Raw genomic sequence first — 25105 nt, forward strand, 5'->3', positions numbered from 1 at the left:
TCTGCATCTATTGAGATGATCATGTGGTTTTTATTCCTCAGTTTGTTGATGTGGTGTATCACGTTGATTGATTTGCGGATGTTGAACCATCCCTGTGTCCCTGGTATGAATCCCACCTGATCCTGATGTATGATTCTTTTGATGAATTGCTGAATTCTGGTTGCCAAAATTTTGTTTAGAATTTTTGCATCTATGTTCATCAGTGATATTGGCCTGTAGTTCTCTTTTTTCGTGGTGTCCTTGTCAGGTTTTGGTATCAGCGTGATGTTGGCCTCATAGAATGTGTTAGGAAGTGTTCCATCTTCCCTAATTTTTTGGAATAGCTTGAAAAGCATAGGTATTAAATCCTCTCTGAAAGTTTGGTAGAATTCCCCAGGAAAGCCATCTGGTCCTGGGGTTTTATTCTTTGGGATGTTTTTGATTGCTGTTTCAATCTCTTTCCTTGTGATTGGTCTGTTCAAATTGTCTGCCTCTTCTTGAGTGAGCTTTGGGAGATTGTAGGAGTCCAGGAATTTATCCATTTCCTCTAGGTTATCCATTCTGTTGGCATATAGTTTTTTGTAGTATTCTCTTATAATCTGTTGTATTTCTCCAGAGTCTGTTGTTATTTCTCCTCGCTCATTTCTGATTTTGTCTATTTGAGCTTTCTCCCTTTTTTTCTTTGTAAGTCTGGCTAGTGGTTTGTCAATTTTATTTATCTTCTCAAAAACCAGCTCTTTATCTCATTGATCCTTTCTACTGCCTTTTTTGTTTCAATAGTATTTATTTCTGCTCTGATTTTTATTATTTCTCTCCTTCTGCTGACTTTGGGCTTCATTTGTTCTTTTTTCTCTAGTTCAGTTAGGTGTGCTTTAAGGTTGCTTATTTGGGATTTTTCTTGTTTGTTAAGATGTGCCTGTATTGCGATGAATTTTCCTCTTAATACAGCTTTTGCTGTATCCCATATGAGTTGGTATGGCATGCTATCATTTTCATTTGTTTCTAGGTATTTTTTTATTTCTTCTTTAATTTCTTCAATGATCCATTGCTTGTTCAGTAGTGTGTTGTTTAGTCTCCACATCTTTGTGCCTTTCTCAGCTTTTTTCTTGTAATTAATTTCTAGCCTTATAGCACTATGATCTGAGAAGATACTTGTTATTATTTCAATTTTTTTTTAAATTTGTAGAGGCTTGCCTTGTTTCCCAACATATGGTCTATCCTAGAGATTGTTCCATGTGCACTTGAGAAGAATGTGTATTCAGCTCTTTCAGGGTGAAGTGATCTATATATGTCTATTAAGTCCAATTGTTTTAGTTTTTCATTTAGCTCCACTATTTCCTTGTTGATTTTCTGTCTGGATGATCTGTCCATTGATGTGAGTGGGGTGTTGAGGTCCCCTACTATTATTGTGTTGTTTTTAACATCTTCCTTTAGGTCTGTTAATAGTGGCTTTATGAATCTTGGTGCTCCTGTGTTGGGTGCATAGATATTTATAAGTGTTATTTCTTCTTGATGAAGTGTCCTTTTGATCATTATATATTGTCCCTCTGTGTCTCTCTTTACCTGTCTTATTTTGAAATCCACTTGGTCTGATATGAGAATTGCAACACCTGCCTTTTTTTCCTTGCTATTAGCTTGAAATATTGTCCTCCCCCCCCTTCACCCTGAGTCTGTGTTTGTCCTTGGGGCTGAGGTGTGTTTCCTGGAGGCAACAAATTGTTGGATCTTGTTCTTTAATCCATTTTGCCACTCTGTGTCTTTTTATTGGAGAGTTCAATCCGTTCACATTAAGAGTGATTATTGATGCATGTGGACTTAATGCTGTCAATCTGTCGCTCATTATCTTGTTTTCCTGTGTTTCTTTTCCTGTGTGCTTTAGACTACCCATTTAATACTGCAATTTCTTATGCTGGGTTTCTTAGATTTTTCCTTATCTATGATTTGTGACTCTCTTCTGTACTTTATTTTAGTGTCTACCTTGAAGTTTGTATTTAGAATCTCGTGTATAATATAGTCTATTCTCTGGTGGTCTCTTACTTACTCGACCAATCTGATTTAGACCCTTTGCTCTTCCCCTTCTAAATAATTATTTTCATTTTTTATTCCAACTCGTCTTATTAATTTGTAGTTAGAGTGCTAAGATCATCCTTGTTTTGGTAGTTTCCTTATTTTTACCCTAATGCTATAGTTGAATATTTGCTATCCTATTCTGGTTCTATCCATTGGTCTCCCTAGTCTGTGGATTGTGTCCCCTTTCTCCCTTTTTTCTTTTTTCAAGTATGAGAGCCTTCTTGAGGATTTCTTGTAATGGAGGGCTTTTAGTTACAAATTCCCTTAACTTTTGTTTGTCTGGAAAAGATTTAATTTCTCCCTCATATCTGAAGGAAATTCTTGCTGGATAGAGTATTCTTGGCTGAAGGTTTTTATCCTTTAAAGCTTTGAATATATCACTCCATTCTCTCCTAGCTTGTAGGGTTTCTGTAGAGAAATCCACTGACAGTCTGATAGGGGCTCCTTTATAGGTTATTGTCTTTTTTTTTCTTACTTCCCTGAGTATTCTTTCCTTATCATTCTTATTTGCCAACTTTACTATTATGTGCCTTGCGGTGGGTCTTTTTACATTGACAAATCTAGGAGATCTAAAACCCTCCTCTACACACATTTCTCTGTTGATCCCTAGATTTGGGAAGTTCTCTTCAATAATTTCGTTAAGCACACTTTCTGCTCCATTTTCCTTTTCCATATTCTCGGGAATTCCTATGATCCTTATGTTCTTGCTCCTCATTGAATCCATTATCTCTCGGAGATTTTCCTCATTTTTTTTAATTCTTAGTTCTCTTTCTTCCTCTGTCTGGCGCCATTCAGCCTGTCTGTCCTCGATTATGCTGATTTGCTCCTCTATATGGTCTACACGGGCATTCAGGGAATCCGTATTCTGTTTTATCTGGTCCATTGTGTTTTTCATCTCAAGTAATTCTGTTTGATTCTTCTTTATGATTTCAGTCTCTTTTGTGAAGTAACTCCAGAACTCGGCTTGTTTCTCTATCTTTCTCTCTACCTCATTGAGTTTTTTTATTATAGCTGCTCTGAATTCATTATCACGTAGTTTACCTAATTCCAAGTCCTCAGGACTTAATTCTGTGTTTTTATTCTTTTCCTTCTGGTCTGGGGCTTTTATAAATTGCTGGATGGTAGAGGAGCGGTTTTTTCTCATGGTGGTAGAATTCAGTTGCAGTTACAGCCTGTCGCCACTAGATGGGGGTCGGGAGCGGCGTGTTACCTTTCCGCCTTCGGGGCAAGATGGCTGCGCCCACTGGCTTTGTTGGGGGGGAGGGGCTGCTATTCTCACACACCGGTCTGGGTTCAGATCAGTTCTGTTCTCTGGTCTCCCAAGGCCCTTGATTTATGGGGTCCCCGTGGAAGGAAGCTTTCCCCCTGTCAGCGGGTCTCCACTGAATCAGCGGCAGGAGTCCTGGATGATCCCCCGGTCGCGCGGCCCCTCCCCCGCTCCGCCCCGACCTGCGCCGCAGCGATCGCAGACTCTAGGGGAGGGAGCGATGTTCTCTCCTACCGTTCGGGCGTCTCCGAAGGTGTAAAGCTAGGTTTATGATCTCCTCCTTCTTGGTATTGTAGGTCTCTAACGAGCTGGCATTATGTTTATTCTCTGAAATTCAGTTCTTCCAATCTTTTGTTGTATTTTGGAGGGGAGAGAATCCTGGGTCAGCTCACCCCGCCATTTTGCTCCGCCCACCTCCTCACACCCATTTTTTAAAATTTAATTTTACAATTATATTCCCTGAGTCCTGAAAAGTGATTGACACAAGAGTGAGCACTCTTCCATGTGTCTATATTTCTTATACTGGAACTTTCCACACATTAGCCCATAGCTCATTATGTACCTTCTAGAAGTTTATTTTATTGACCCGATTTACATACCCTTTCATAGACATAAGGTGAAATCTGTCATTTTACTCTTACCTTTAAACTTAATGAAAGATAAAGGCCTTGTAGGTTAAGAGGAAATTAAAATCAATGTTTTTATTCTTAGAGGGACTTTAGAAGCTCAGTGTCCTAAATGTCAAGAATTGGCTTCCTCACCTGCTAAACCTGAGCATTGATATTTAAAATTAGTAGTTCACTCAAAATTAAATTTTGGCCTGCTGAAAGTACTACAGTTTATTCATATATATTTTTAAACTTAAATCTTATTATTTATTCAATAGTTTGTTAATTATTTTTACCAGCATAAATGGGTCTCTTTTTAAAAATTTTACTTGCTCTCTTTTTTGAGTCAGAAATCCAAGACTCTTCTACTCACACGTCCCTCAGGACATATTCCTTCCCTCCTCTTTCAGGTGACTAGAGACGTTCTTTCCTCCACAGAGCCATCCTTACATTTGTGTTGCAACCCATTCCTTTTACAAATTGATGGTAAAACTGCAGTATTTTTCCTATTCATTTTTTTCAGTCATCCATAATTTGGATCTCAATGAGCTGTTATCATATACAAACAGCTTGGACCCTTGAGATGTTCTGGAAAGAAGATAATTTGTACACATTGGGATTGTTAATCGAGAATTTGGTGTACCACATTGATTCTTTACAATGCAATGAAGATAATTACAATTGGGGACACAAAATAAAACCTGCTTCAGTTAGGAAGTTGTTCAGAGACAAATGTTATTTTTATGGGTCTCCTTGGGATGGGGCAGGCCATGTCATGATGTTAAAATATCAAATAACTGAATGATATCAACCTTCAGGGAAACATGTTCAACTATCTATTCAAATTACATTTTAAATATTTCCTTCCAAGTGAGAATGCATCATTTTTAATATTCTGAGGCAGTTTGTAAATTTGGCTACAGCAGGAGGAGATATTAAGACAAACACATTTTTAAAAGGATAAATCATCTCTGCATTGTATATGAATTACAGTAGCAAACCAGTCCAGAAAAATAGACATGGAAGGAATAGAGAAGAAAAAATAGTTGAGATTAATAGAGAGGAAAAGGCAGTGAAAGTGTGGCAAAGGGTCCTTTTTATGTTTTAAATTGTAGGAAATGTAGTCCCTTGTGGGAAGGAAGAGTTTGGATAGGAATCCAAAGAGAAACATGGGAACGTATTATCTGTCTCTTCACGCAGTATAAGTAAGGGACACTGTAGTGAGCCACACTGATCCCTCTTCAGGACTGAAGGAAGTATGCCCTCAGCTGCTGGCAGTACTGGCTGCTGACAGCCCTTAACTGTGGGCCCTCTCCAGAGATTGCTCCAGGCTGGAGGGCTGCCTCCTGGTAGGAACAGCCAGTACCCAATGACTGGTTGGTCCCCGGAGCTAGAGGCCCAGTTTCCGTGATGCACTGTGGACAAGCTCTGGAGGACTATCCCAGCTTCCCTGTGGGGACAGCTGCAGCCGTTGTTGAGAGTGACTCATCTTCTCTGTCTGCCCAATTCTGCTTCCTTTCTGTCCCTTCCCCTCCACAGGTGCTGATCCTGAGACGGTCTCCAGATAAACTACCTGTGTGTTAATCTCCACTCAGAGTCTCCTTCCTGGGAAACCCAACCTACCACAACCTGGCAAGTGATTTCTCTGGTTGCTAATGTTTGTTGAGTAAACATTATGCATTAGGGACCATGTCCGCACTTTATGTAGTTATTTAATTTGATCCTCATAATTGGTAAGGGAGATCCTATTATCATCCACCATTTTTAGCTAAGAAAACTGAGATGAAGTGAGATTAAATAATTCGTTTTAGGTCCATGGGTGAAGAGAGTTGGAGTTGGAGCCCAGAGCTGGAGTCCAGCACAGTCTGCAGGGAACAGTGGAGGGAGAGAGTTCCCAGTAAGGATCTGATGAGGAAGCCTTAAGAGCCTTGGCTCTAAAGTAGTCAAGATTCAGGAGGGGCTGTGGAGTCCAATTTAAGTGGGTAATTATAAGTCTCTTTGAATGACCATGATAAAGGGAAATTTTCCTTTTTCAGTTTTATTAAGATATTGACATACAGCACTGTAGAGGTGTAATGTGCACAGCATAATGACTTGATTTGCGTGTATTGCAAAATGATTACCACAATAAATTTAGTTAACATCCATCATCTCATATAGACGCAATAAAAGAAACATTGTTTTCTGTTTGAGGAGAATTTTTAGGATTTACTTTCTTAGCAACTTTCAAATAGGCTCTACGGCAGTTTTAGCTATAGTCATCATTTTGCATATTGAGTCCCCATTGTTTATTTATCCTATAACTAGAAGTTTGTGCCTTTTGACCACCTTCACCCAATTCCCCCATCCCCCACCTCCTGCCTCTCTTAACCACAAATCTGATTTCTCTTTTTCTATGAGATTTTTTCTTTTTTTAGATTCCACATGTAGGTGAGATCATATAGTATTTGTCATTCTCTGTTTGATTTATTTCATTGAACATAATGCCCTAAAGATCCATCGGTGTTGTCACAAATGGCAGGATTTCCTTTCTCATGACCGAATAATATTCCGATGTGTGTGTGTGTATCTCATATTTTCTTTATCCATTCATCTGTTGATGGACATTTAGGTTGTTTCTGTGTCTTGGCAATTGTGAATAATGCTGCAGTGAACATGGGGGTGCAGATATTTCTTCAACGTTGTGACTTCATTTCCTTCAGATATATACCCAATAGTGGAATTTCTGGATCGTACGGTAGTTCTATTTTTAATTTTTTGATGAACCTCCGTACTTTTTTCCACAGTGGCTGCATTAATTTACATTCCCACCAACAGTGCACAAGCGTTTCCTTTTCTCCACCAGTATTTGTTCTCTCTTGTCTTTTTGATGATAGCCATTCTAACAGGCGTGAGGTGATGTCTCATTGTGGTTTTGATTTGGATTTCCCTAATGATTAGTGATATTGAGCACCTTTGTATGTACTTGTTGGCCATTTGAAATTTATATGGATAAAAGTTGAACAACAATGAATAAAGATATTTAATTGTATCCCTAAGTTTGGAGCTTTAAAGTTCAATTCTCATTCAATCGAAATATAGTTCTCTCTGAAGATACTTCAGATGATGACTTTTAGTAGAAATATTAATTTATTTTGTGAAAGTATAGAATTTTTTATTATAAACCTTTAAGTAAAGTTTGAGGTAGCACTTAATTGAACAGAATTAAAAAATTTTATCACTACATTTAACTCAGTATTGGCATCTATTAAAGGAGATAGGATTCCATTTGTGAAAAAATAAAGTTTCCTTAATTTGTTTACCCTTCTAAATAAAATATGTAGTCATGATTAACAACAGCTGGGAATATAGAATCATGGAAAATATAAATTAGTTTTGTTGTGTTTCCTTTTCTTTTTTTAAGCATGTTGTGATCATACTAGTAGCTCTATATTCTTTTTAAACTTAATATTATAATAGTTATTTTTCATTTTTATAAGCATGTCCTGTATATTTTAATGGCTGCATATTGCCCTACTGGGCAGATGCATAATTTTAGCTTGAATGAGAAATGGGACATTGAAGCCAGGGATCACTTAGGGAATGTCAGCTGGCTCTGCAGACACGGTATACCAAAGACAACAATACTTGATTTGGTTACAGTATCAAAATGACAAGAATTAAATAGAAACCAGGCAGCCCATTATCACTTTACAATGAGAAACATACATGGGATAGCCAAGTGTGACTAGTGAGGATGAATCCTGAGCCATTGGAGTTAGCTGTGTGATGGAAATGGTGGTCTCGTGGCACTCACCTTTGTTTAAGAATATTTCTGCTCACAGACCAGATTTTAGTATTTGTCAACCAAGGAAATTCTGTGTCATTCCCTCACTTAAAACCCTTGGATGTTTTCTCATTACTATTAGATTAAAATATAACATCTGTTGGGATAATTTTGTTCCTAATCACCTCTTCTGTCTCGTTTCCTACCACTCCCACCTTGCTCCATACAATCTATACATTGTACTTTTCACCAGTTCCTGGAACTCACCAAATCCCTTGCAACATCATGGCCTTTGAAGATGCCACTCTCTTGACCAAGAATACCCTTTCCCTTAATGTCTCCTCCCATTTGTCAGTTCAACTCCCATTTAGCATTCATGGTTCTCTTGAAATGTCGTTTTCTCAGAAAACCTTCTTGAAATACAGATTAGTTAGATTTCACTAATAGCTATACTCTGTTAGCACCCAGGCCTCCTTGGGGCACTTGTCTCAGTTGTAGTTTTCTGTGGAGCAGGTACATCCCTGAAGTGCAGGTCGATGTGGTGAAGCCACATGCAGTGATTTACATGAGGTCAAGGACCACAGCTCTCTGATTTACCACTGTGGCTTCAGTACCGAGCTCTGGGCTTGGCACATGTTAGAGATATTTCAAATCACAAATTTCTTTCTCTGTCTTTTCCTCTTTTCTGCTTGCATTCTTAACTAAAACACTTTTCTTCCCTTTCCTTGCTAAAATGAACACACATACACACGTGTATATGCGCACACACACAAACAGACTCACATCTATAAAATCTTCAAATTCAGGTTTCAAACTAACTTTTTAACCTAGAGTAAACTCTCTTTAAATTTACTTTGTATATTTCTGTTTGGATTTGAAAATAGAGACTCTATTTCCAAGATTTTAAGATATGCCTCACTCTTTCCTCTAGTTATATGAGTACTTGGCCATTTCCAAAATCTTTGAACAGAATTAATTATTTTTTTCTACTATACACAATACACAATACTGAAATGAGTTTATACTTATGAAACAAACACTTTTTGTATTTTCTAATTGAATTTGCTTTCTAAAGTAGACCAAAGAAATGTTTATAAGAGATGAGCCCTTTCTGGGATGAAATTTGAAAAAAACAAATTAAAGTTATGTGATAAAGAATCTTTAATTTTTTAAAATATTTTGATTTCTTTGAGATCTCAATTTACTGTGAAGACTCACGTACAAGTAAAGACATTACCAACCTAGAAAGTGAGTGTGGCTAGCTGTGTTTGGTTTCCTTCAGTCTTTCAGGAAATGACAAAATGTTCAACCTTTTGAGAGAGCTTAACTTTATGTTCCCGTATTCAATGCTGACACGGCTAAGAATGAATCGTTACATGTGAGTGGAAGGCTAAAAGGAAGGATGCTTAACCACTCGTCCTTTTCTAGTGCTACAGTTAGAAAAACTATTGTTTGAATATACAGAATGTATTTCAATGGCTGGGATATAAGAGGACCAAAAATGATATTTGTCAATTGTTAGAATTCTTTTCTAAAAGCATTTTTCATATTTAGAGAATCAAATTTTGGTGTCTGTGATGCACTGTAGAGGGGATAAGTAGGAGAGTTCTTTATTAGTTAATAGAATGAGAGTGTTCTTGTAACGTGAATCAGTGGAGGTCATTACATACCTCAACAAGAGGAATTGAATTCAACATGGAAGGAAGAAACTACTTCATTCCTCTTGTAAATTCATGAGCTTTGGCTGCATGAAATAATAACCTTAATTATATAGAATTCAACTAAAAGGGGCATTCAATTAATCAGATTTATGTTCCCAGGAAATAAAGGACCCAACGATGTGCCAATTAAATAATATGTATATGGTTCATGTTGTTGACTAATAGTTTAATGCTGAGGTATGGACCTTTACTACTAAAAGCATATTTATGTATTTTATACCAGACAATGAGGAATGACACTTGGGATGACTTATTTTTTGAAGAAATGTTTTTGAGTGTCTAAGATGTGTCAAGTTTTGGGATAAGCACTTTGGATTAAATAGTCAAAAAATAGATATTATCTCTGTCATAGATAATATGTTATTATCTATGAGTTAGAATAGAGTTCTATGAGTTATCTATGAGTTATTACCGTAGAGTTCAAACCTAGTGGAGGACACAGACATAGAAAAAAATTTTCATTTTTAAATATTAGGTAAATTAAAACTCAGATAAGCTCTACATGGAAAGTTTCATACTGCTTTAAGAGTTTGTAAATAGAACCATTTGACCTAATTAGAAAGGTAAGAGAAACCTTTCTCAACAAAAGAGTCATCGGGCAGTGAGATGAGAATGAGGCAATTATTAATTTAAGAAAGAAGGGGAGAATTTCTGAAGAGATGAGCTTTAAAATTTGTTCTTTGATGTTGCCCTCTGTATGAAAAATACATATGACCGAAAACGTGATAATCTTTTTTTATTGAGGTATAATTGACATATAACATTATGTTGCTTTCAGGTGTACACCATAATGATTTGCTGTTTGTATATATTGTGAAATGATCACCACAATAAATCTGGTTAACATCCATCATGATACATAGTTACAAAACGTTTTTTCTTGTGATGAGAACTTTTAAGATTTACTCTCTTAGCAACTTTCAAATATGCAATACAGTATTATTAACTCTAGTCACCATGTTGTACATTACATACCCATGACTTATTTATTTATAACTGAAAATTTATACCTTTTGACTCCATTCACCCATTTCACACCCTCACCCCCACCTCTGGAAACCATCAATCTATTCTGTGTATCTACGCGCTCTTTTCTTTTTTTAAATTCCACGTATAAGTGAGATCATATGGTATTTATCTTTCTCCGTCTGACTTATTTCACTTAGCATAATGTCTATCGATAGTGTTGCAAATAGCAAGATTTCCTTCTTTTTTGGCTGAATAATATTCCATTGTATGTGTATTCCATTGTATGTATATACATTATCTTTCTCCCTTTATCCCTCGGTGGACACTTAGATTGTTTCCATGTCTTGGCTATTGTAAATACTAGAAGAATGATGTAGTCATTAGTTTAAGAAAGAGGGGAAGACTTTCTGAAAAGATGACTGTTAAAATGTGTTCTTTGATATTGCTCTCTAAATGAAAAATACACATGACTGGAAGGAGGATAACTTTCAAAGTAGTAAAAATACTCCCATTGAAGAGTTTCATTTCATTACTTTGTCAACAAATAATTGGTTTCTACTTGTGGCAAGAAATCATCCAGATTCTGGTAATGTGGCAATAAACAAGAAAGAAAACATCCCTCACCTTGTAGAGCTTAACTTCTGGTAACCCAAAAGAAGTTAACCAGCAAATAAATAATTTCACGTATTAATAAATGCTGTATAGAAAATAACTTACGTAAGGGGCTAGAGAGTGAATGTGATGGGAGGGGATTTTTTTATATGTACGTACACATATGTGTTAGTGGTGTGAGTATAGTAATTTTAGATATACTTGTCAGGATATGTAGAAATAACTAACATTAAAGGAGAAACCTGAAAACTGAAAAAGATTGGTGAGAAAAATCTTAGTGTAGAGGCACACATAGAGGGTAAACAAGGGTTGTACAATAATTGTCAGGGCCCCGGGCCAGACACTTCATTCTGAAAGACCAGGGTTCTTGGAATATGGTGAATGGAGGAGAGAATGCTAGAGGATGAGGATCTTGGAGTCATGGGCAGAACTAGATTGTGCAAGGCCTTGTTGGCTGTGATAGAGTTTGGATTTTGTTCATATGAAAATGTTTGGAAGGTTTTAAGCAAGAAAACGGAATTAATAAGCTATAGCAGTAATTTGGTCATGAACTGATGGTGACATCAACAATGGTGGTAGTGAAAGAGATAGGGAGAAGTGCTGATATTTGGGGTATATTGAGGATAGAAACTTACTGATGGGTTGGACTTTGGAGGGGAGGAAAAGAGAGAACTCCTAGGTTTTTAGCCTGGCCAACTGGGTTGATCATGGTTCCATTACCAAGATGACACCATGTTTAGTTAAATCCTCATATACCTTTCACCATAACACTTGCTCATCAATCCATCCATTCTTTTATTCCAACATTGGGTGCTTACTTTGTGCCTTGTAAGAAGCACTATCCTATGGGGACACAAAGATGAAATAGACAGACTAGGTCCCTGCTCTACTGAAACTCCCATTCTAAATAGGAACAGATAGGCTGGAAACAAACAAATAAAGAAATAAAAAATCCTGCAGACTATGATAAGTGCCATGAGGAAATGAAGCAGCTCCTGTGACAGAGTAAGTCATCGTCCCTAAGTGAACTAGGAAGGTCAGGGAAGAATTCTATGAGATGGTATCTAAGCCAATGTCGGTAGAACATAAAGGAGTCAGGCATATAAAGAACCTGGGGAAGACTTTTGCATCTTTTAAATTAGCATTTAATTTTTCTTCTTTCATCATCTACCAAATGAGTTTTTATGACTCTAGTAAGACTAGGAGTTCTTTTTATTGAACATTCTTGAGAACAAAATCACCACACTCATGTTTTTTTTTTTTTTTCTGTAGAGCATTAACTTCTTTTGATCTTTCTTTTAAAGTAATTTTCATATTCTCACTGATTATAAAAGTAACACGAACCTATACTAACTTACATTATAGAAATACAAAATATAGAATATGAAAATTCTAATTAACCATTCATTCTCTGAAATATACATTGTCAACAGTTTTTGGATACTTTTCCACTTTTTTGGTATACATGTGTTTACATATGCTGCATTTACTCTATTTTAACAAAATGGCACAGTAATAAGTACATTGGAGGAATACATTCCTCTAGAGCTTGTGGGATTTTGTTTTGATTTGTTTTTATTTTTGACCTGAGAATAATTTCTTGGATAGCTTTCCCTGCCAACACATATGGAACTTTTTATTGTTTTTAATAACCACATAACCCATTCATGTATCTACCATTGTTATTTAACAGTTTCTCTGCTTAAGAATATTTAGGTTCTTTTACTTTTCACCATTATTATAGAGGATGAATGAAAAGTTCTTAGCAATTGTGAGGTGTTTCAAAGGAATGTAGCAGAAATGTCAGGTCAAAAGGATATGCATATTTTATATTCAATAGGTGTTTCTATCTTACGTTTTAAATGTTTGTGCCATTCTCATTCCCTTATATGAACAAAGCATAAGAGTACCCATTTACAGTTTTCTTTGATAAGAACACATATCGATATATCATTTTTATGTTCAGTTCTTTGTTAATCAATGAAGTTCATGTTGATGCTGTCTCCCTCCTAACAAACTGACTCCTCATTTCAAACTTCACTTATAAATAGTAAGACTTTAATGTCCGCTTGTCTCATTATTCTAAATTTCTTTCTCACTTTCATGTATTTTTATTGTCCAAACATGCCTCACATATGCAAAACCCCAAACCAATACAGTTACAAAATTTAAAGGAGACATTAGCATTCTCAACAGTGAACACAATTTGGAATATGAGAAAAACTTTCTATGTGCTAAGCTAGTATTTGTGCAAGGAAAAGAGCAGTGCAAGTGGATGTTGGAGTACTCTGCTGGTGCCAGTGAATTCCAGCAGTTCCCATTTGAAGCCATGCCACAGAGATATCAAAAAGCAGAGCATTACACTGCACACAAGGGGCAGCAGTGGCTGTGTTTCACTACTATTGGGTAGAGCACTTAATCTGTGTGGAATTTATTGAGTTTTTCCTTTAAAATGTGATGAATTTTTCTGGGTGTTCTATGAACACTTAGAATACGTCTGTAGTTTTAGGTTTCATCTATTAATTTTACACTATTAATAATATTGTTGTTATCCTTTATACCTTTTATCTTAAATGGGGGCAATATGTTCCAATGAAGAATAAAGAAATTCATAAGTGACACGACATTTTTCTGGTGTGTTGGCGTCAGTATCAAACACTGGGAACTTCTGTTAAAGTTTGATTTCAGGAAGCATCACTGCTTGAATAACTTTTCTCTCATGTACAGTTAATGGTTTCATAAATGTCCACTGCCATTGTGTTTCTGTCAAACATTTTATCTTGGCACCTTGAGCCTTTCTTTTGCTTTGTGTTCTTTGGTGCTTTTTTAATTTGTCCTACAGATCATATGGATATTTCTTAGTCTTAGGTCTTTACTGTGCGTGGTGCTATTGTTAGTGCAGTGGAATGGAGGCCAGCTCCTACCACCTCAACCCTGCCAGGGGTTTTGGCGCCACCACCTTCTGGCACAATCTTTCTGGAAGCTCTGCTGAAACCTGGCCACCATGAGTGACCCTTCTGGTATTTGAAATACCAGTGACACAGCTTTCAGCATCACGGCCACACGCAGCACACAGCTGCCACCCTATGACACCCACAGATGGGTGGGGTGGTTCCCTGGCAGGGAAATGAACCTGGGCCACAGTGGTGAGAATGCAGAATCTTAACCGCTAGACACCAGGGCTGGCTGTAGCTTGTATCAGTTTAAAATGATCTGTACCTTTTCTTTGCCTTACATTCTAACTTATCTATTGAATTTTTGTTTTGCATTTTCTCTACTGTACATTGGGCAATACTTTTATTTGTCACTAGTTTCACTTTCCTTTAGAACTCCTCTGTAAGTAGGAAAGCAAGATAGAGTTATTTTAGTCTACTTGGAGAGACTATGCTTTATAATGCTGGGAATCACGGTTTATGTTTAGCCCTAGAAATCTGCTTCTTTCATGTTTTTCTGCTGTTCTGTTTTGTGCCTTTTGTTTTACCTTGTTTCTAGTACTTTTCTTTAATGTCTTCATAGTCTTCAGAATTTGGGGAGGGAAAATCCGTTTTCAGTTGGGCTGGTGGCAACCCTTATGTTTTACTTAAGATATTGTTATGATTATGTTTATCTAATTTCAAATTAAAAACAAAACAGTAACTTTTGCATACATAAAAATGAGAAATTTAGCTCTTTTTTGTCACTTGTTTCCCGTCAAATCTATCCTGTCTTACAAATTTGAAATTATGCAGTAGATTATTTTTTCTTTCAAATACAAGTTACTACTGTTTTTAAAATGATTATTCAAATTGTGCCTTTTATGATATTTTATAAGTAATTTATTGGATGCTCACTGACATTCCTGACCAACAGCCTGGACAAAGTGATGCTTAAGTTCATTATTTCAATTCTTTTCAGAATACCTGAGTGATATATTTAGAAAAAGAGCTTAGGTGATATATATTTTGAGAACTTTATATCAAATATTTTTTCTTTTACCTTCACTTATTAATGATTATAGAATTGCATAAAATTTTGTGTGTAATAAAATATTTTTTCAAAACTATTTAGACGCTTTTTTTTTATGTTATTGTAGAGCAAATTGGAAAGATCTTTTGGTGGCCAAAGATCTCTCATTTTTCCCAGTGGCCAAAGCTGAAAAATTAAAGAAATAAAACTAACAACAGTAATACTGGATTCTAACCCATAGAAAAAAATGAATATATGTGTTTCCATGCTGATGTAAATAAATAATTTAATAAATAATTGGGGATAAAGGACAGCTCTCTTACATATGCGATCCAATAAAAATGTAGAGGGAATGGGGGAAATGGAAACTTTCATTAGAACTTTACAGTACTGATTGTCAGGTAACATCTGCCAAAGGGTGCTAACAGCAGGGGCATACCTGCGAGGAGAAACAAGACTGATGGAGACTCACAGTGTCTCCTTCAAGAGATTCATTAATTACAAGGGCAAAATAATAATTTTGTAGTGGAGAAGCCTGACAGACAGCACCCTAATGAAGAGAGGCAGGCTGCTATCACTAGTAAAATGGCATGTTGACGTTATGTGGCCCCGGATATGAGCTACTGAGGAGGATATATCACTTTTGTGTTATCTTTCCAAAAATGCATAACTTCAATCTAATAATGAGAAATTATCAAACGAGTCCTCAGACTGAGAGACATTCCCCCAAATAACCAAGCAGAACCCTTAAAAATATAATGAACAATGTAATTAGAAAAAAATTTATAGCCGAAAATGCCTTTGGTAGGAATAAAGACTTAATCGAAAATAAATGAAGTAAACATTTAAATCAAGAAACTAAGGAGGAAACAATAAAATAATCCAAAATGATTACAAAGATGGACTTTGTAAAGATTAAATAGAAATAATTAAAACCTAACAGTAAAGCATAAAATGATAAAAACACAATAGATTGAATCAGTAAAACTAAGCTTTATAGCACTGACAAATTAGACGAAATATTGATGTCTACTCTATAGAAATGAGAAAATTTATTGATAAACAACATTAAGAAAAAAAGTGCCCACAATATAATACAATGTACAACTTTAAATCAACACATTTAATAACCTGGATGAAATGGACAATTTTTCTATGAGGTAATAATTCAAGAATAAGTAGAATCAATTTCATTTGAAAAAACCTAATTAGGCCAATAAACTGAGAAGATATTTTAAAAGTCGTAAAAGGCCTACAAAAAAAGACAGCACAAGTTCATTTATGAGCATATTCTAGATTACGTTGAGGATAAAAACTGCACATTATATAAAGAGAAAATTCTGAAGATACGCCTTTTATCTAAGAGAGAAAACACTGAAGAGTATTTTTAAAAATAAAGGAATAATGTGCTATGCTTCAGCGTGCAAATGTCCAATATCATAAAGATGTCAAGTTTTTCCCAATCCAATAGGTACAATGCGATTCTTTAAAATTCATTAAAATCTTTAAAAGATTTTTATGAAATTACCAAGAATATCTGAACACTCATCTGGAAGATCAAATGCAGAAAACGGCAGAGGGCCTTTGACGATAAGGAGAGCGTGAGCAGGTGAGGGGAGAAGCCAGGCTCACCTGGCAGATGAGTAAGCACAGCATCAGCTTTCTTGACAACTCTGGAAAATAAAACACAATAAAGCCGTCTCTGAAGTTCTGGGATAAATTAATTACAAATTAAGATTTGATATAGAATTTCACCTTCCCTGTATCGGGAAATCTGACATCTCAAGAAATGAGTAAACTAAGGAAGAAGAGAACTGAGAGCCAGGAAAAAGATTTTGTAACTTCAGGGTACCATAGAGAAAACCTCAAAGATGATGCTGAAGTCCGAGCACAAGGCCGCAAAGACATAGCAGGCCTGGAGGACAGAAAGATGAGGAGAGAGATTTTAAAGATAAATAAATAAATAATGAAATTATCATGTATTTAAACAAATTAGGAGTTACACTTATGACAGAGAATTAGAGGTGATTGGGTAATTGTGCCAGTTTTTTACCATTTGCTCCTTCAGATCCTTCTCCACCCTAGTCTGCCTCAGGAAACTGACTGATATGAGAAGCGTCAGTGGGACCCCACGGCCTTCTTCTTTAAGATACGTGTGGCCAAGCGGGAAACTCAGAGAAGGAGGAGAGTGAGGCGGCCTTGACTGGCTTTGTCCCTCAACTGCAGATGGCTCCTCCAGAGAGCTGCATTCTTTATACAACACTCTCCTTGAGAATTTCAATAACCACCCCTTCTTTGTCCCCTTGGGCCTGAAAGTGGTAACAGCTCTGAATTACTAGCCCAGGGTGCTGCACTATTGATGTTAAACATTTTCTTTATTAACATCTCCTTAAATTATCCTGCTTTGATACCTATTTCCGGCTAAGACCCTGACTGGGACAATGTTAGAGACTTTGAAATAAGAGATGACACAACGAAAGCAGACATTCAGTTTAGGGGATGAAATGCTTAATTTAGAATAGCTCCAAAATGAGAGAAGTGAAAATAGGAAGGAGGGATGTTAACTAACAATTAATTCAGGAAAACTTCCCATAATTGATGGACTTGAGTTCTAAAACACTCCCAGATTATGATGGCCTTCTACTTATTTCCACAATGGATGAAAATGAAGACATTTTTGATAGATTAATCAGAGGAGATATAGATATACATTTGTTATATAGCAAACTATAGGAGTTCTAGCAAATAGAGGGGCTAGTAGTCACTCCAGAATTGATGTGTAGGCGTATGTAATGAATAAACAGTTCAGAAACAGGCCCTTCTGGACATGAGGATTTATTTTATTGCATAAGTGGCGTCTAGTACAATGGAGAAATAAGTTGTAATGTATCAAATAGCTACCCTTTGGGATGGGGGAACAAAGGAAAATGAAATTTTATAAACTATAAAAAATTTAAATAGAAATTACTTATATAATCTAAACTAGAGCAAAAAAGGAGAGAAAAAAAGGTGACATAAATAAATACTAAGATGGTAGATTTAAATATGTGTGCATGTGTGTGGATAAGTGATTATATGACATACGAAAGAGTTAAATACTCCAGTGGGAGGCAAAGTTTGTTATATTGAACTTTTTAAAACCTGTGTCCTTAAAATTAAAATCTTAAATACAAGTAAATAGAAATTGAAGTAAACAGAATCAACGATGACATACTATGAAAATGTCAACCAATTTAATACATGTGCAAATGTACAAATATTAGAAAAAGTAGATTTAATATTTCTAACTGTGTGTGGGTCTGAAAACAGCTACAAAATACCTACAGCAAAAGTTTACAGAACTAAAATTTATAATCATAGAGTGAGATTTCCACATGCTTGTAGTAACTTAATTAAATGAAAATATGGGGGGAAATTAAGCACATAGAGGATTTGAAAACACAATGGACAAATTTGACCTTATTAACATATATGGAACATTGTATCCAACAGCCGCAGAATACGTATTCCTTTAAATGTAAATATAGCATTTACTAAAATTCATTGTATTCTGTGCTGTGAAACTACTCTCAACAGATTCCTTAGGACTGCAATCTTAGCAAAATCCAAGGACTTCACACATTGAGGCTAGTGAAACATAAATAACAGTGACCACAAAGTCCACAAATGTTTGGAAATTAAGCATTTACTTCTAGATAATTCAATGAAATAAAATATTTGGATCTTACACTAACCTGAAAAAAAAAAAGAATATCAAATTAAAACCCATGGAAGAAGATGGGAAGAAATTATTAAGAATAGAAATAAATGCAATAGAAATCAAAAGTTTGATAGAGAATATCAATAAACCAAAAGTTGGTTCTGTAAAATTGGTAAAATACATAACCTCTTGGTAAGTCTGATCAAAAAAGGAACTGGTACAAATGCTGGCCCGGTAGCATAGTGGTTACGTTCTGCGTGCTCACTTCAGCACTTGGGTTTGCGGGTTTGGATCCCCGATATGGACATATGCCACCCTTCAAGCCATGCTGTGGTGGCAACACGTATACAAAATAAAGGAGGGTTGGCACAGATGTGAACTAAGGGCCACTCTTCTTCAAGCAAGAAAGGGAAAATTGACCACAGATGTTAGCTCAGGGTGTCTCCCTCACCAAAAAAAAAAAGGAACTGGTACAAATATGTCAAAAATGACAAAGAAGTTAACATTACAAATCCCACAGAAAATAAAAAGAAAGTGAGATATTATTTATAAATATTTAAACCAAGAAATTAGGGAAGGGAAAACAATAAACTAAATCCAAAATAATTATAAAATAATGTTTATTTTATGAACAACTTTTGAAAATTTAGAGGAAATGAACACAGATCTAGAACAGAATCTACTAAAATTGACAAACCAATCATATATAAACTTTCTGAAAATTAAAAAATTGAGAGCCATTTCTAAGTCATTTCATGAGCCCAGCATAACTTTGACACAAAACCTGGCAAAGACATTATAAGAAAAAATATCATAGTCCCTCTCAGACACATAAATATAAAAAATTTCTAAAGAAGTTATTTGCAGATTCCAGTAAAACATATTTTTTTTAAAAGATTTTATTTTTTCCTTTTTTTCCCCAAAGCCCCCCAGAACATAGTTGTATATTCTTCGTTGTGGGTCCTTCTAGTTGTAGCATGTGGGATGCTGCCTCAGCGTGGTCTGATGAGCAGTGCCATGTCCGTGCCCAGGATTCGAACCAACGAAACACTGGGCCACCTGCAGCGGAGCGCACGGACTTAACCACTCGGCCACGGGGCCAGCCCCCTCAGTAAAACACATTTTTAAAAGTTTGGAGGGATACTCTATCTGCTAAAGTTCGGTGGACTCCATGAATGCCAGGTTGGTTTCATGTTTGGAAATTAATAGAAGTGACCACATATTAATAGCACAAAGGAAAAGAAATCATTTCAAAACATGCAGAAGAAGCTCTCAAGCAAAATATTCATCAATTTATGCTTTAAAAAAATAATAAACTAACAATAAAAGAGGGTTTCCTCCATGTGATAGTATCTTTCAGCAAAAATCTTACTTAATGGAGGGATGTTTAAAATTCATCCCCTAAATTCAGGAAGGAGAAGGGAGATGCCCATTATCACCATTCATGTTCAACATTGTACTGCATAACATAGCAAGTGGAAGAAGGGAAGAAAATAAATAAAAGATACACAGACTGGAAAGGGATGAATAACACTTCTCATTCATAGACCTGATTATGTACATAAAAATGTTCCAAAAGAATCTATAGGTAAGCTAGTAGAATTAATAAATGATTTTATCAAAGATGCAACCTGGGTTGTAGATAACCTGGCTATGTTCCTTTTGTGATCATTTATTGAACTATATACTTAATGATTTATTCAATTTTTTGTTTATGTTATACTTCATTAAAAAAGTGTTAGCAGAAAATGCAGAGTAATATGACTATAACCTTGGCATCAAGGCCTTCTTAAGGAATGTGCAAATTCCATAAAATTAGATAATTTTGACTTCACAAACCTAAAATCTTCTATATCATAAAAAATAATGAAAGACAAGTGGTACACTGCTAAATATTTGCTAAAATTAAATAAAGTATAGCATTGTCATCTGGATTATAAAAAAATCCCTCAAATGAAGATTTTTAAGAGAAAGGGCAGAGAAATATATAGATTTTGTAAAAGCCTATGATTAGGCAAATCAGAGGAGAAATATAATTGACTGATAAATATGTAGAAATGATTTCAACTTCAGTATTACCTAGAAAAATGCAGGGTAAAACAAATATTAGATTAAAAAATGATTGCCAACATCAACTGTTGGCTAATATGTAGGGAAAACATGCAGTGTAAACGTGTACAGCCTTTTGGGAGGCCAATATGATAATGCCTGTGCACAATAAAAATCTGTATTGTCTTTGACACAGCAATTACATTTCATTGTGCCTCACCTGTAAGATTATACATGTGCTCACAATGAGTCGTGTGCATGGATTTTCATTAATAGGAAATATTGGAAATAATCTAAATCCACCAATTTGTGAAGAGTGGTGCAGACTCTGGTATACCTGTATTGTAGAATTCCAAGAATATGGTAGATTTACATGTAGTGATATGCAAAGATCCTAAGTCATATTGGGAAGTGAAAATAGTAGGTTACAGAGCAATATATCTAGTTGGATTATGTTTCTCTATTAAAGAAAATAAGCTGTAAGTTTATATGAGATTGTAGGTGCATTTATGTGTTTTTTTTTTTTTTTTGTAGAAGTAAAGGAAAAGATTTAAAGAAATATACAACAAACAAATCACAGTGGCAGTTGTGGGGAAGGAGTTAAGAAGAGGAAAGAATTCAGGACGATTTTTGCTTTTTCCCTATTGCTGGAATTTGTGTCAACTTTTTACATAGAGAATCTTTTCATGTGGCCAGCTCCATGGCCAAGTCATTAAGTTTGGGCACTGTGCTTCATCCACCCAGGGTTCGTCAGTTCGGATCCTGGGCTTGGACCTACACGTGGCTCATCAAACCATGCTGTGGTGGCATCTCACATAGAACTAGCCTCACTTACAACTAGGATATACAACTATGTACTGGGGCTTTGGGGAGAAACAAAAAGGAAGATTGGCAACAGATGTTAGAGATGTTAGCTCAGGGCTGATCTTCCTAAAAAAAAAGGAATCTCGTCCTTTATTAGTTGAATAATTAAAAAGGAAGAAGAAAACAATAAAAACTCCAGTACAAATGTGACTCAAGTTTTGTACTGTGACATCCGTGTTGTACAATATCACTATTTGGTGGTATACTAAAGGGGTTAGCATTTGCACAAATGCTTTGTCATCCAATGATACGAGAGACTCAAAGGTGATAAAATAAATGCCCACTTGTCACACTGTAAGGGAAAGTCTTAGTGAAATTACACAGGAACAGCTGGGAGACACTTCTGAGGGTGGACAGAACACAAGAAGAGATGCATACAGAATCTGCGTGTGTTCAGAATACTAGTAGAGAAAGAGAGAGCATCAACACTTCCCCAGCCCTTCCTGTATGTTCTTCAATTTCCCCTAATTATTTTTCTCTCTCTCAGGGAGACATTAAAGAATGGAAGTAGTTTCTTGCTACAAAGAGACTACTTTAAAAAGCTATGCTAGAATTCTAAATATGGATTTTGATGAGGATCTAAAGAATTCTTGAAGCCAAGGCACATTTGTCTGAGCATACAGTATATGTATTTTAATTACATTAAGAGAGATCTCTAAACATCTGACATCTGTTTACTAGTAAACATTTAATTAAGCATTTGAACATAGCAATGTTAAATGAAATGTTTTCAAGAAGACTTTAGAACTCTGCAGTTCTTGCAAAGGTCCTAGCAAACTCACGGGAGAGCAGTCAAATCGGTTACAGCCGTCAGGGACACTGGGGCCCGTTAGCTCAGTGTGCTTCCTTTATGCCCCTGTTTCCTTATTGTTGTCTGCTCTTTCTACCACCTCTCACTCGGTGACAATGCATTATTCATCAGGCCCTATGTAGGAGAAGATTGGTATCTTGTAATCGGTGCAGCAAGTCGAGAGTTTTCCACTCAGAGCCCGTTGTGCACATTTACATTTAAAAGTCATTTGTTCAGTGAAAGTAAAGAGTGAGTCTCATTAAATGTTTTCACCTGGGGCATTGTCTAGCTTTACTGGAAATTGCAAGACTGATTTTTGTCTGGTGACTAAATATGAATCAAGTATTGCAGCTTTAGCAGATTCCATGTAAATATTGCCGACATGGAAACGCTTTCTTCCATGCCACGCTGCTTTTAGGAGAAAATGTACAAGAGTAGACACGTGGGAATGAGGGCGCCCCAGTGCAGGGCATTTACGCATGGCCGTGGAGACCTCTGGGGACAAAGCCCTGGAGCTGGGCTCTGTAAGCTCTCCTACTGGACACCGATTACAGTCCAGCATCCTTGAGGGCCTGGAGCTCACTGTTTCCTAGTCATACAGTGTCACTTGGGACTTTCCAGTGTGGTACTCCTGAGAGCCCGGGCCTCCAAAACACTCATGAGCAGGCAGACTTGTCCTGATTCTGCTTTCCTTATTGAATTTCAGAGTTCACTGTTGCTCATTCCTGTTCCCTTAAGGTAAACCTACATGACAATAGTTTAACTAGAGATGGGGGAAATCAAATTGTGGTGTTAGGAGCTGATAAAGACTTAACCAGGTCTCCCTATCAAATAACACTGGTGTTTGAAAAGTAATTTTTAATGCCCTTAGACAGCCTGAAATATTGCATGCAAGCACCTAGCATGACGTGCTTGGCTCACACTAAGGTGGCTATTGTCATTCTTATTTTGAGACCCAGACTCTTCTTCTTTTTTCTTTTTTGTGAGGAAGATTGGCCCTGAGCTAACATCTATGCCAGTCTTCCTCTATTTTTTATGTGGGATGCTTCCACAGTGTGGCTTGACTAGTGGTGCTAGATCTGCACCCAGGATCCGAACCTGTGAACCCTGGGCCACTGAAGTGGAGTGCACCAACTTAACTGCTACACCTCCTGCTGGCCTGAGATCCAGCTTCCTTATCTGTGATGCTCACTAACTGTGGTTGGCATTTGTTCTCTAAATGTCAGCTCCATGTCTAGTTACTTTCTGGCCCTATATCCTCAACAACAGCAAAGTGTAATGTTCTTAGTGCATTCAGTCTGGATCCTGGAAGGGCCTGAACATTGTTTTCCTCTAATAATAATGACAATGATGGTTAATACTCATTGATATCATACTCTACGTCAAGCAGCGCACTAAGCCCTTTTTGTGGACTATCCGGTTTAATCCCTACAATAATTCCATGAGGAAGTTATTATTATCCCATTTTTATGGATAAGGAATCCACGGATCAGAGAAGTTAAGTAATTTGTCAAAGGTCATAGAACTAGTAAATGACAGAGTTAGAACTTAAACCCAAGCTCTGAGCTGTTGAGATCTTCTGCGTCTGTGCTTCTGTGAGCAGTCTGTCCTCACTCCGCATCCACTGCCTGCTCCAGCCTGTTGCTAAGCTGTGCCCGGCAGAGGACATCTCTTCCACCATGAAGTGGAAAACCAGTACCTTTGCAGCTTATCTCCTTTTTAACAAGGGCCGCTTCCTCATCTGCCTTTTGAAAAAGCATTAACCACCATCCAGGTGCTTCAGAGGGGCAGAACAGAAGCACTCACTCAACAATTGAGCTTGTACTGAGGGTCAGGCACTGTTCTGGGTAACACAGACGTAGCAAAACAAATGAGGTACCTGGCTTCCTGGCACCCGTGGGACAGAGTGGGACATGAGAAATAAGCGAGTGAGTGACAAGGTAATTTCTGTAGGAATACGTGCTTTCAGGAAAATAAAACAGAATGATCAAGGCAAGTGGCTCGGGGAGGCCTACTCCACTTTGGATCACAGCAAAAGACTGGCACCCACACAAGTGAGCTCACACCAGTGAGAGGGGCCTTATCCGATGGCCTGTGCTCTGTCCACCCAGGGCAGTGCTCGTCAGCTATAAGACGCAATTAGGCGAGGTCTCTAAATATGATGCGGAATGATTGCCAGCATACTTTCTACTTACTATACTAGGGGAAATGTGGATATATATGTGTTTACGTATGTTGATATATGCATGTGTATACACACAAAAATATGTATGTGTGTATAAACTTGTATATTTGCCTATGTTTTCAAACAGACACAGTAGCTGAATAAAGAGAAAACTAATGAAAAGTGTTGCTTATAAGAGAGGAGGAAAAACAGCAGAATGGAACGGAATGGAAGTGAGATCTCTGTGAATGTGCCTAGGTATATAGTTTTGACAATAGGAGGTTAATGTTTTCCATAATTTGAAGACAGTTTTTGATCTCAAAAATAGTGGAAAAGATTGAAAACAAGATTCAGTGAGATCTTTTTTAAAAAATTAAATATTAAGTAGATGCCATCCACACTGCTTCCTTACTGGTTCTTGAACACACCAACTATATCCTACCTCAAGGCCTTTGCATTTGACGTGGTCTATTTGGAGCAAGCTTCCCCTGTCTCCCACAGCTCGCTCCTTACTCAGGTCATATCTGATGGTATTTCCTTAGTCATCTGCCTAAAGTAGCACTTTCACTTTCTTATGGCATTGATTACCGTTTATCAAGCC

Source organism: Equus asinus, chromosome 20, assembly GCF_041296235.1.
Source record: "Equus asinus isolate D_3611 breed Donkey chromosome 20, EquAss-T2T_v2, whole genome shotgun sequence".
Classification (NCBI taxonomy): Eukaryota; Metazoa; Chordata; class Mammalia; order Perissodactyla; family Equidae; genus Equus; species Equus asinus.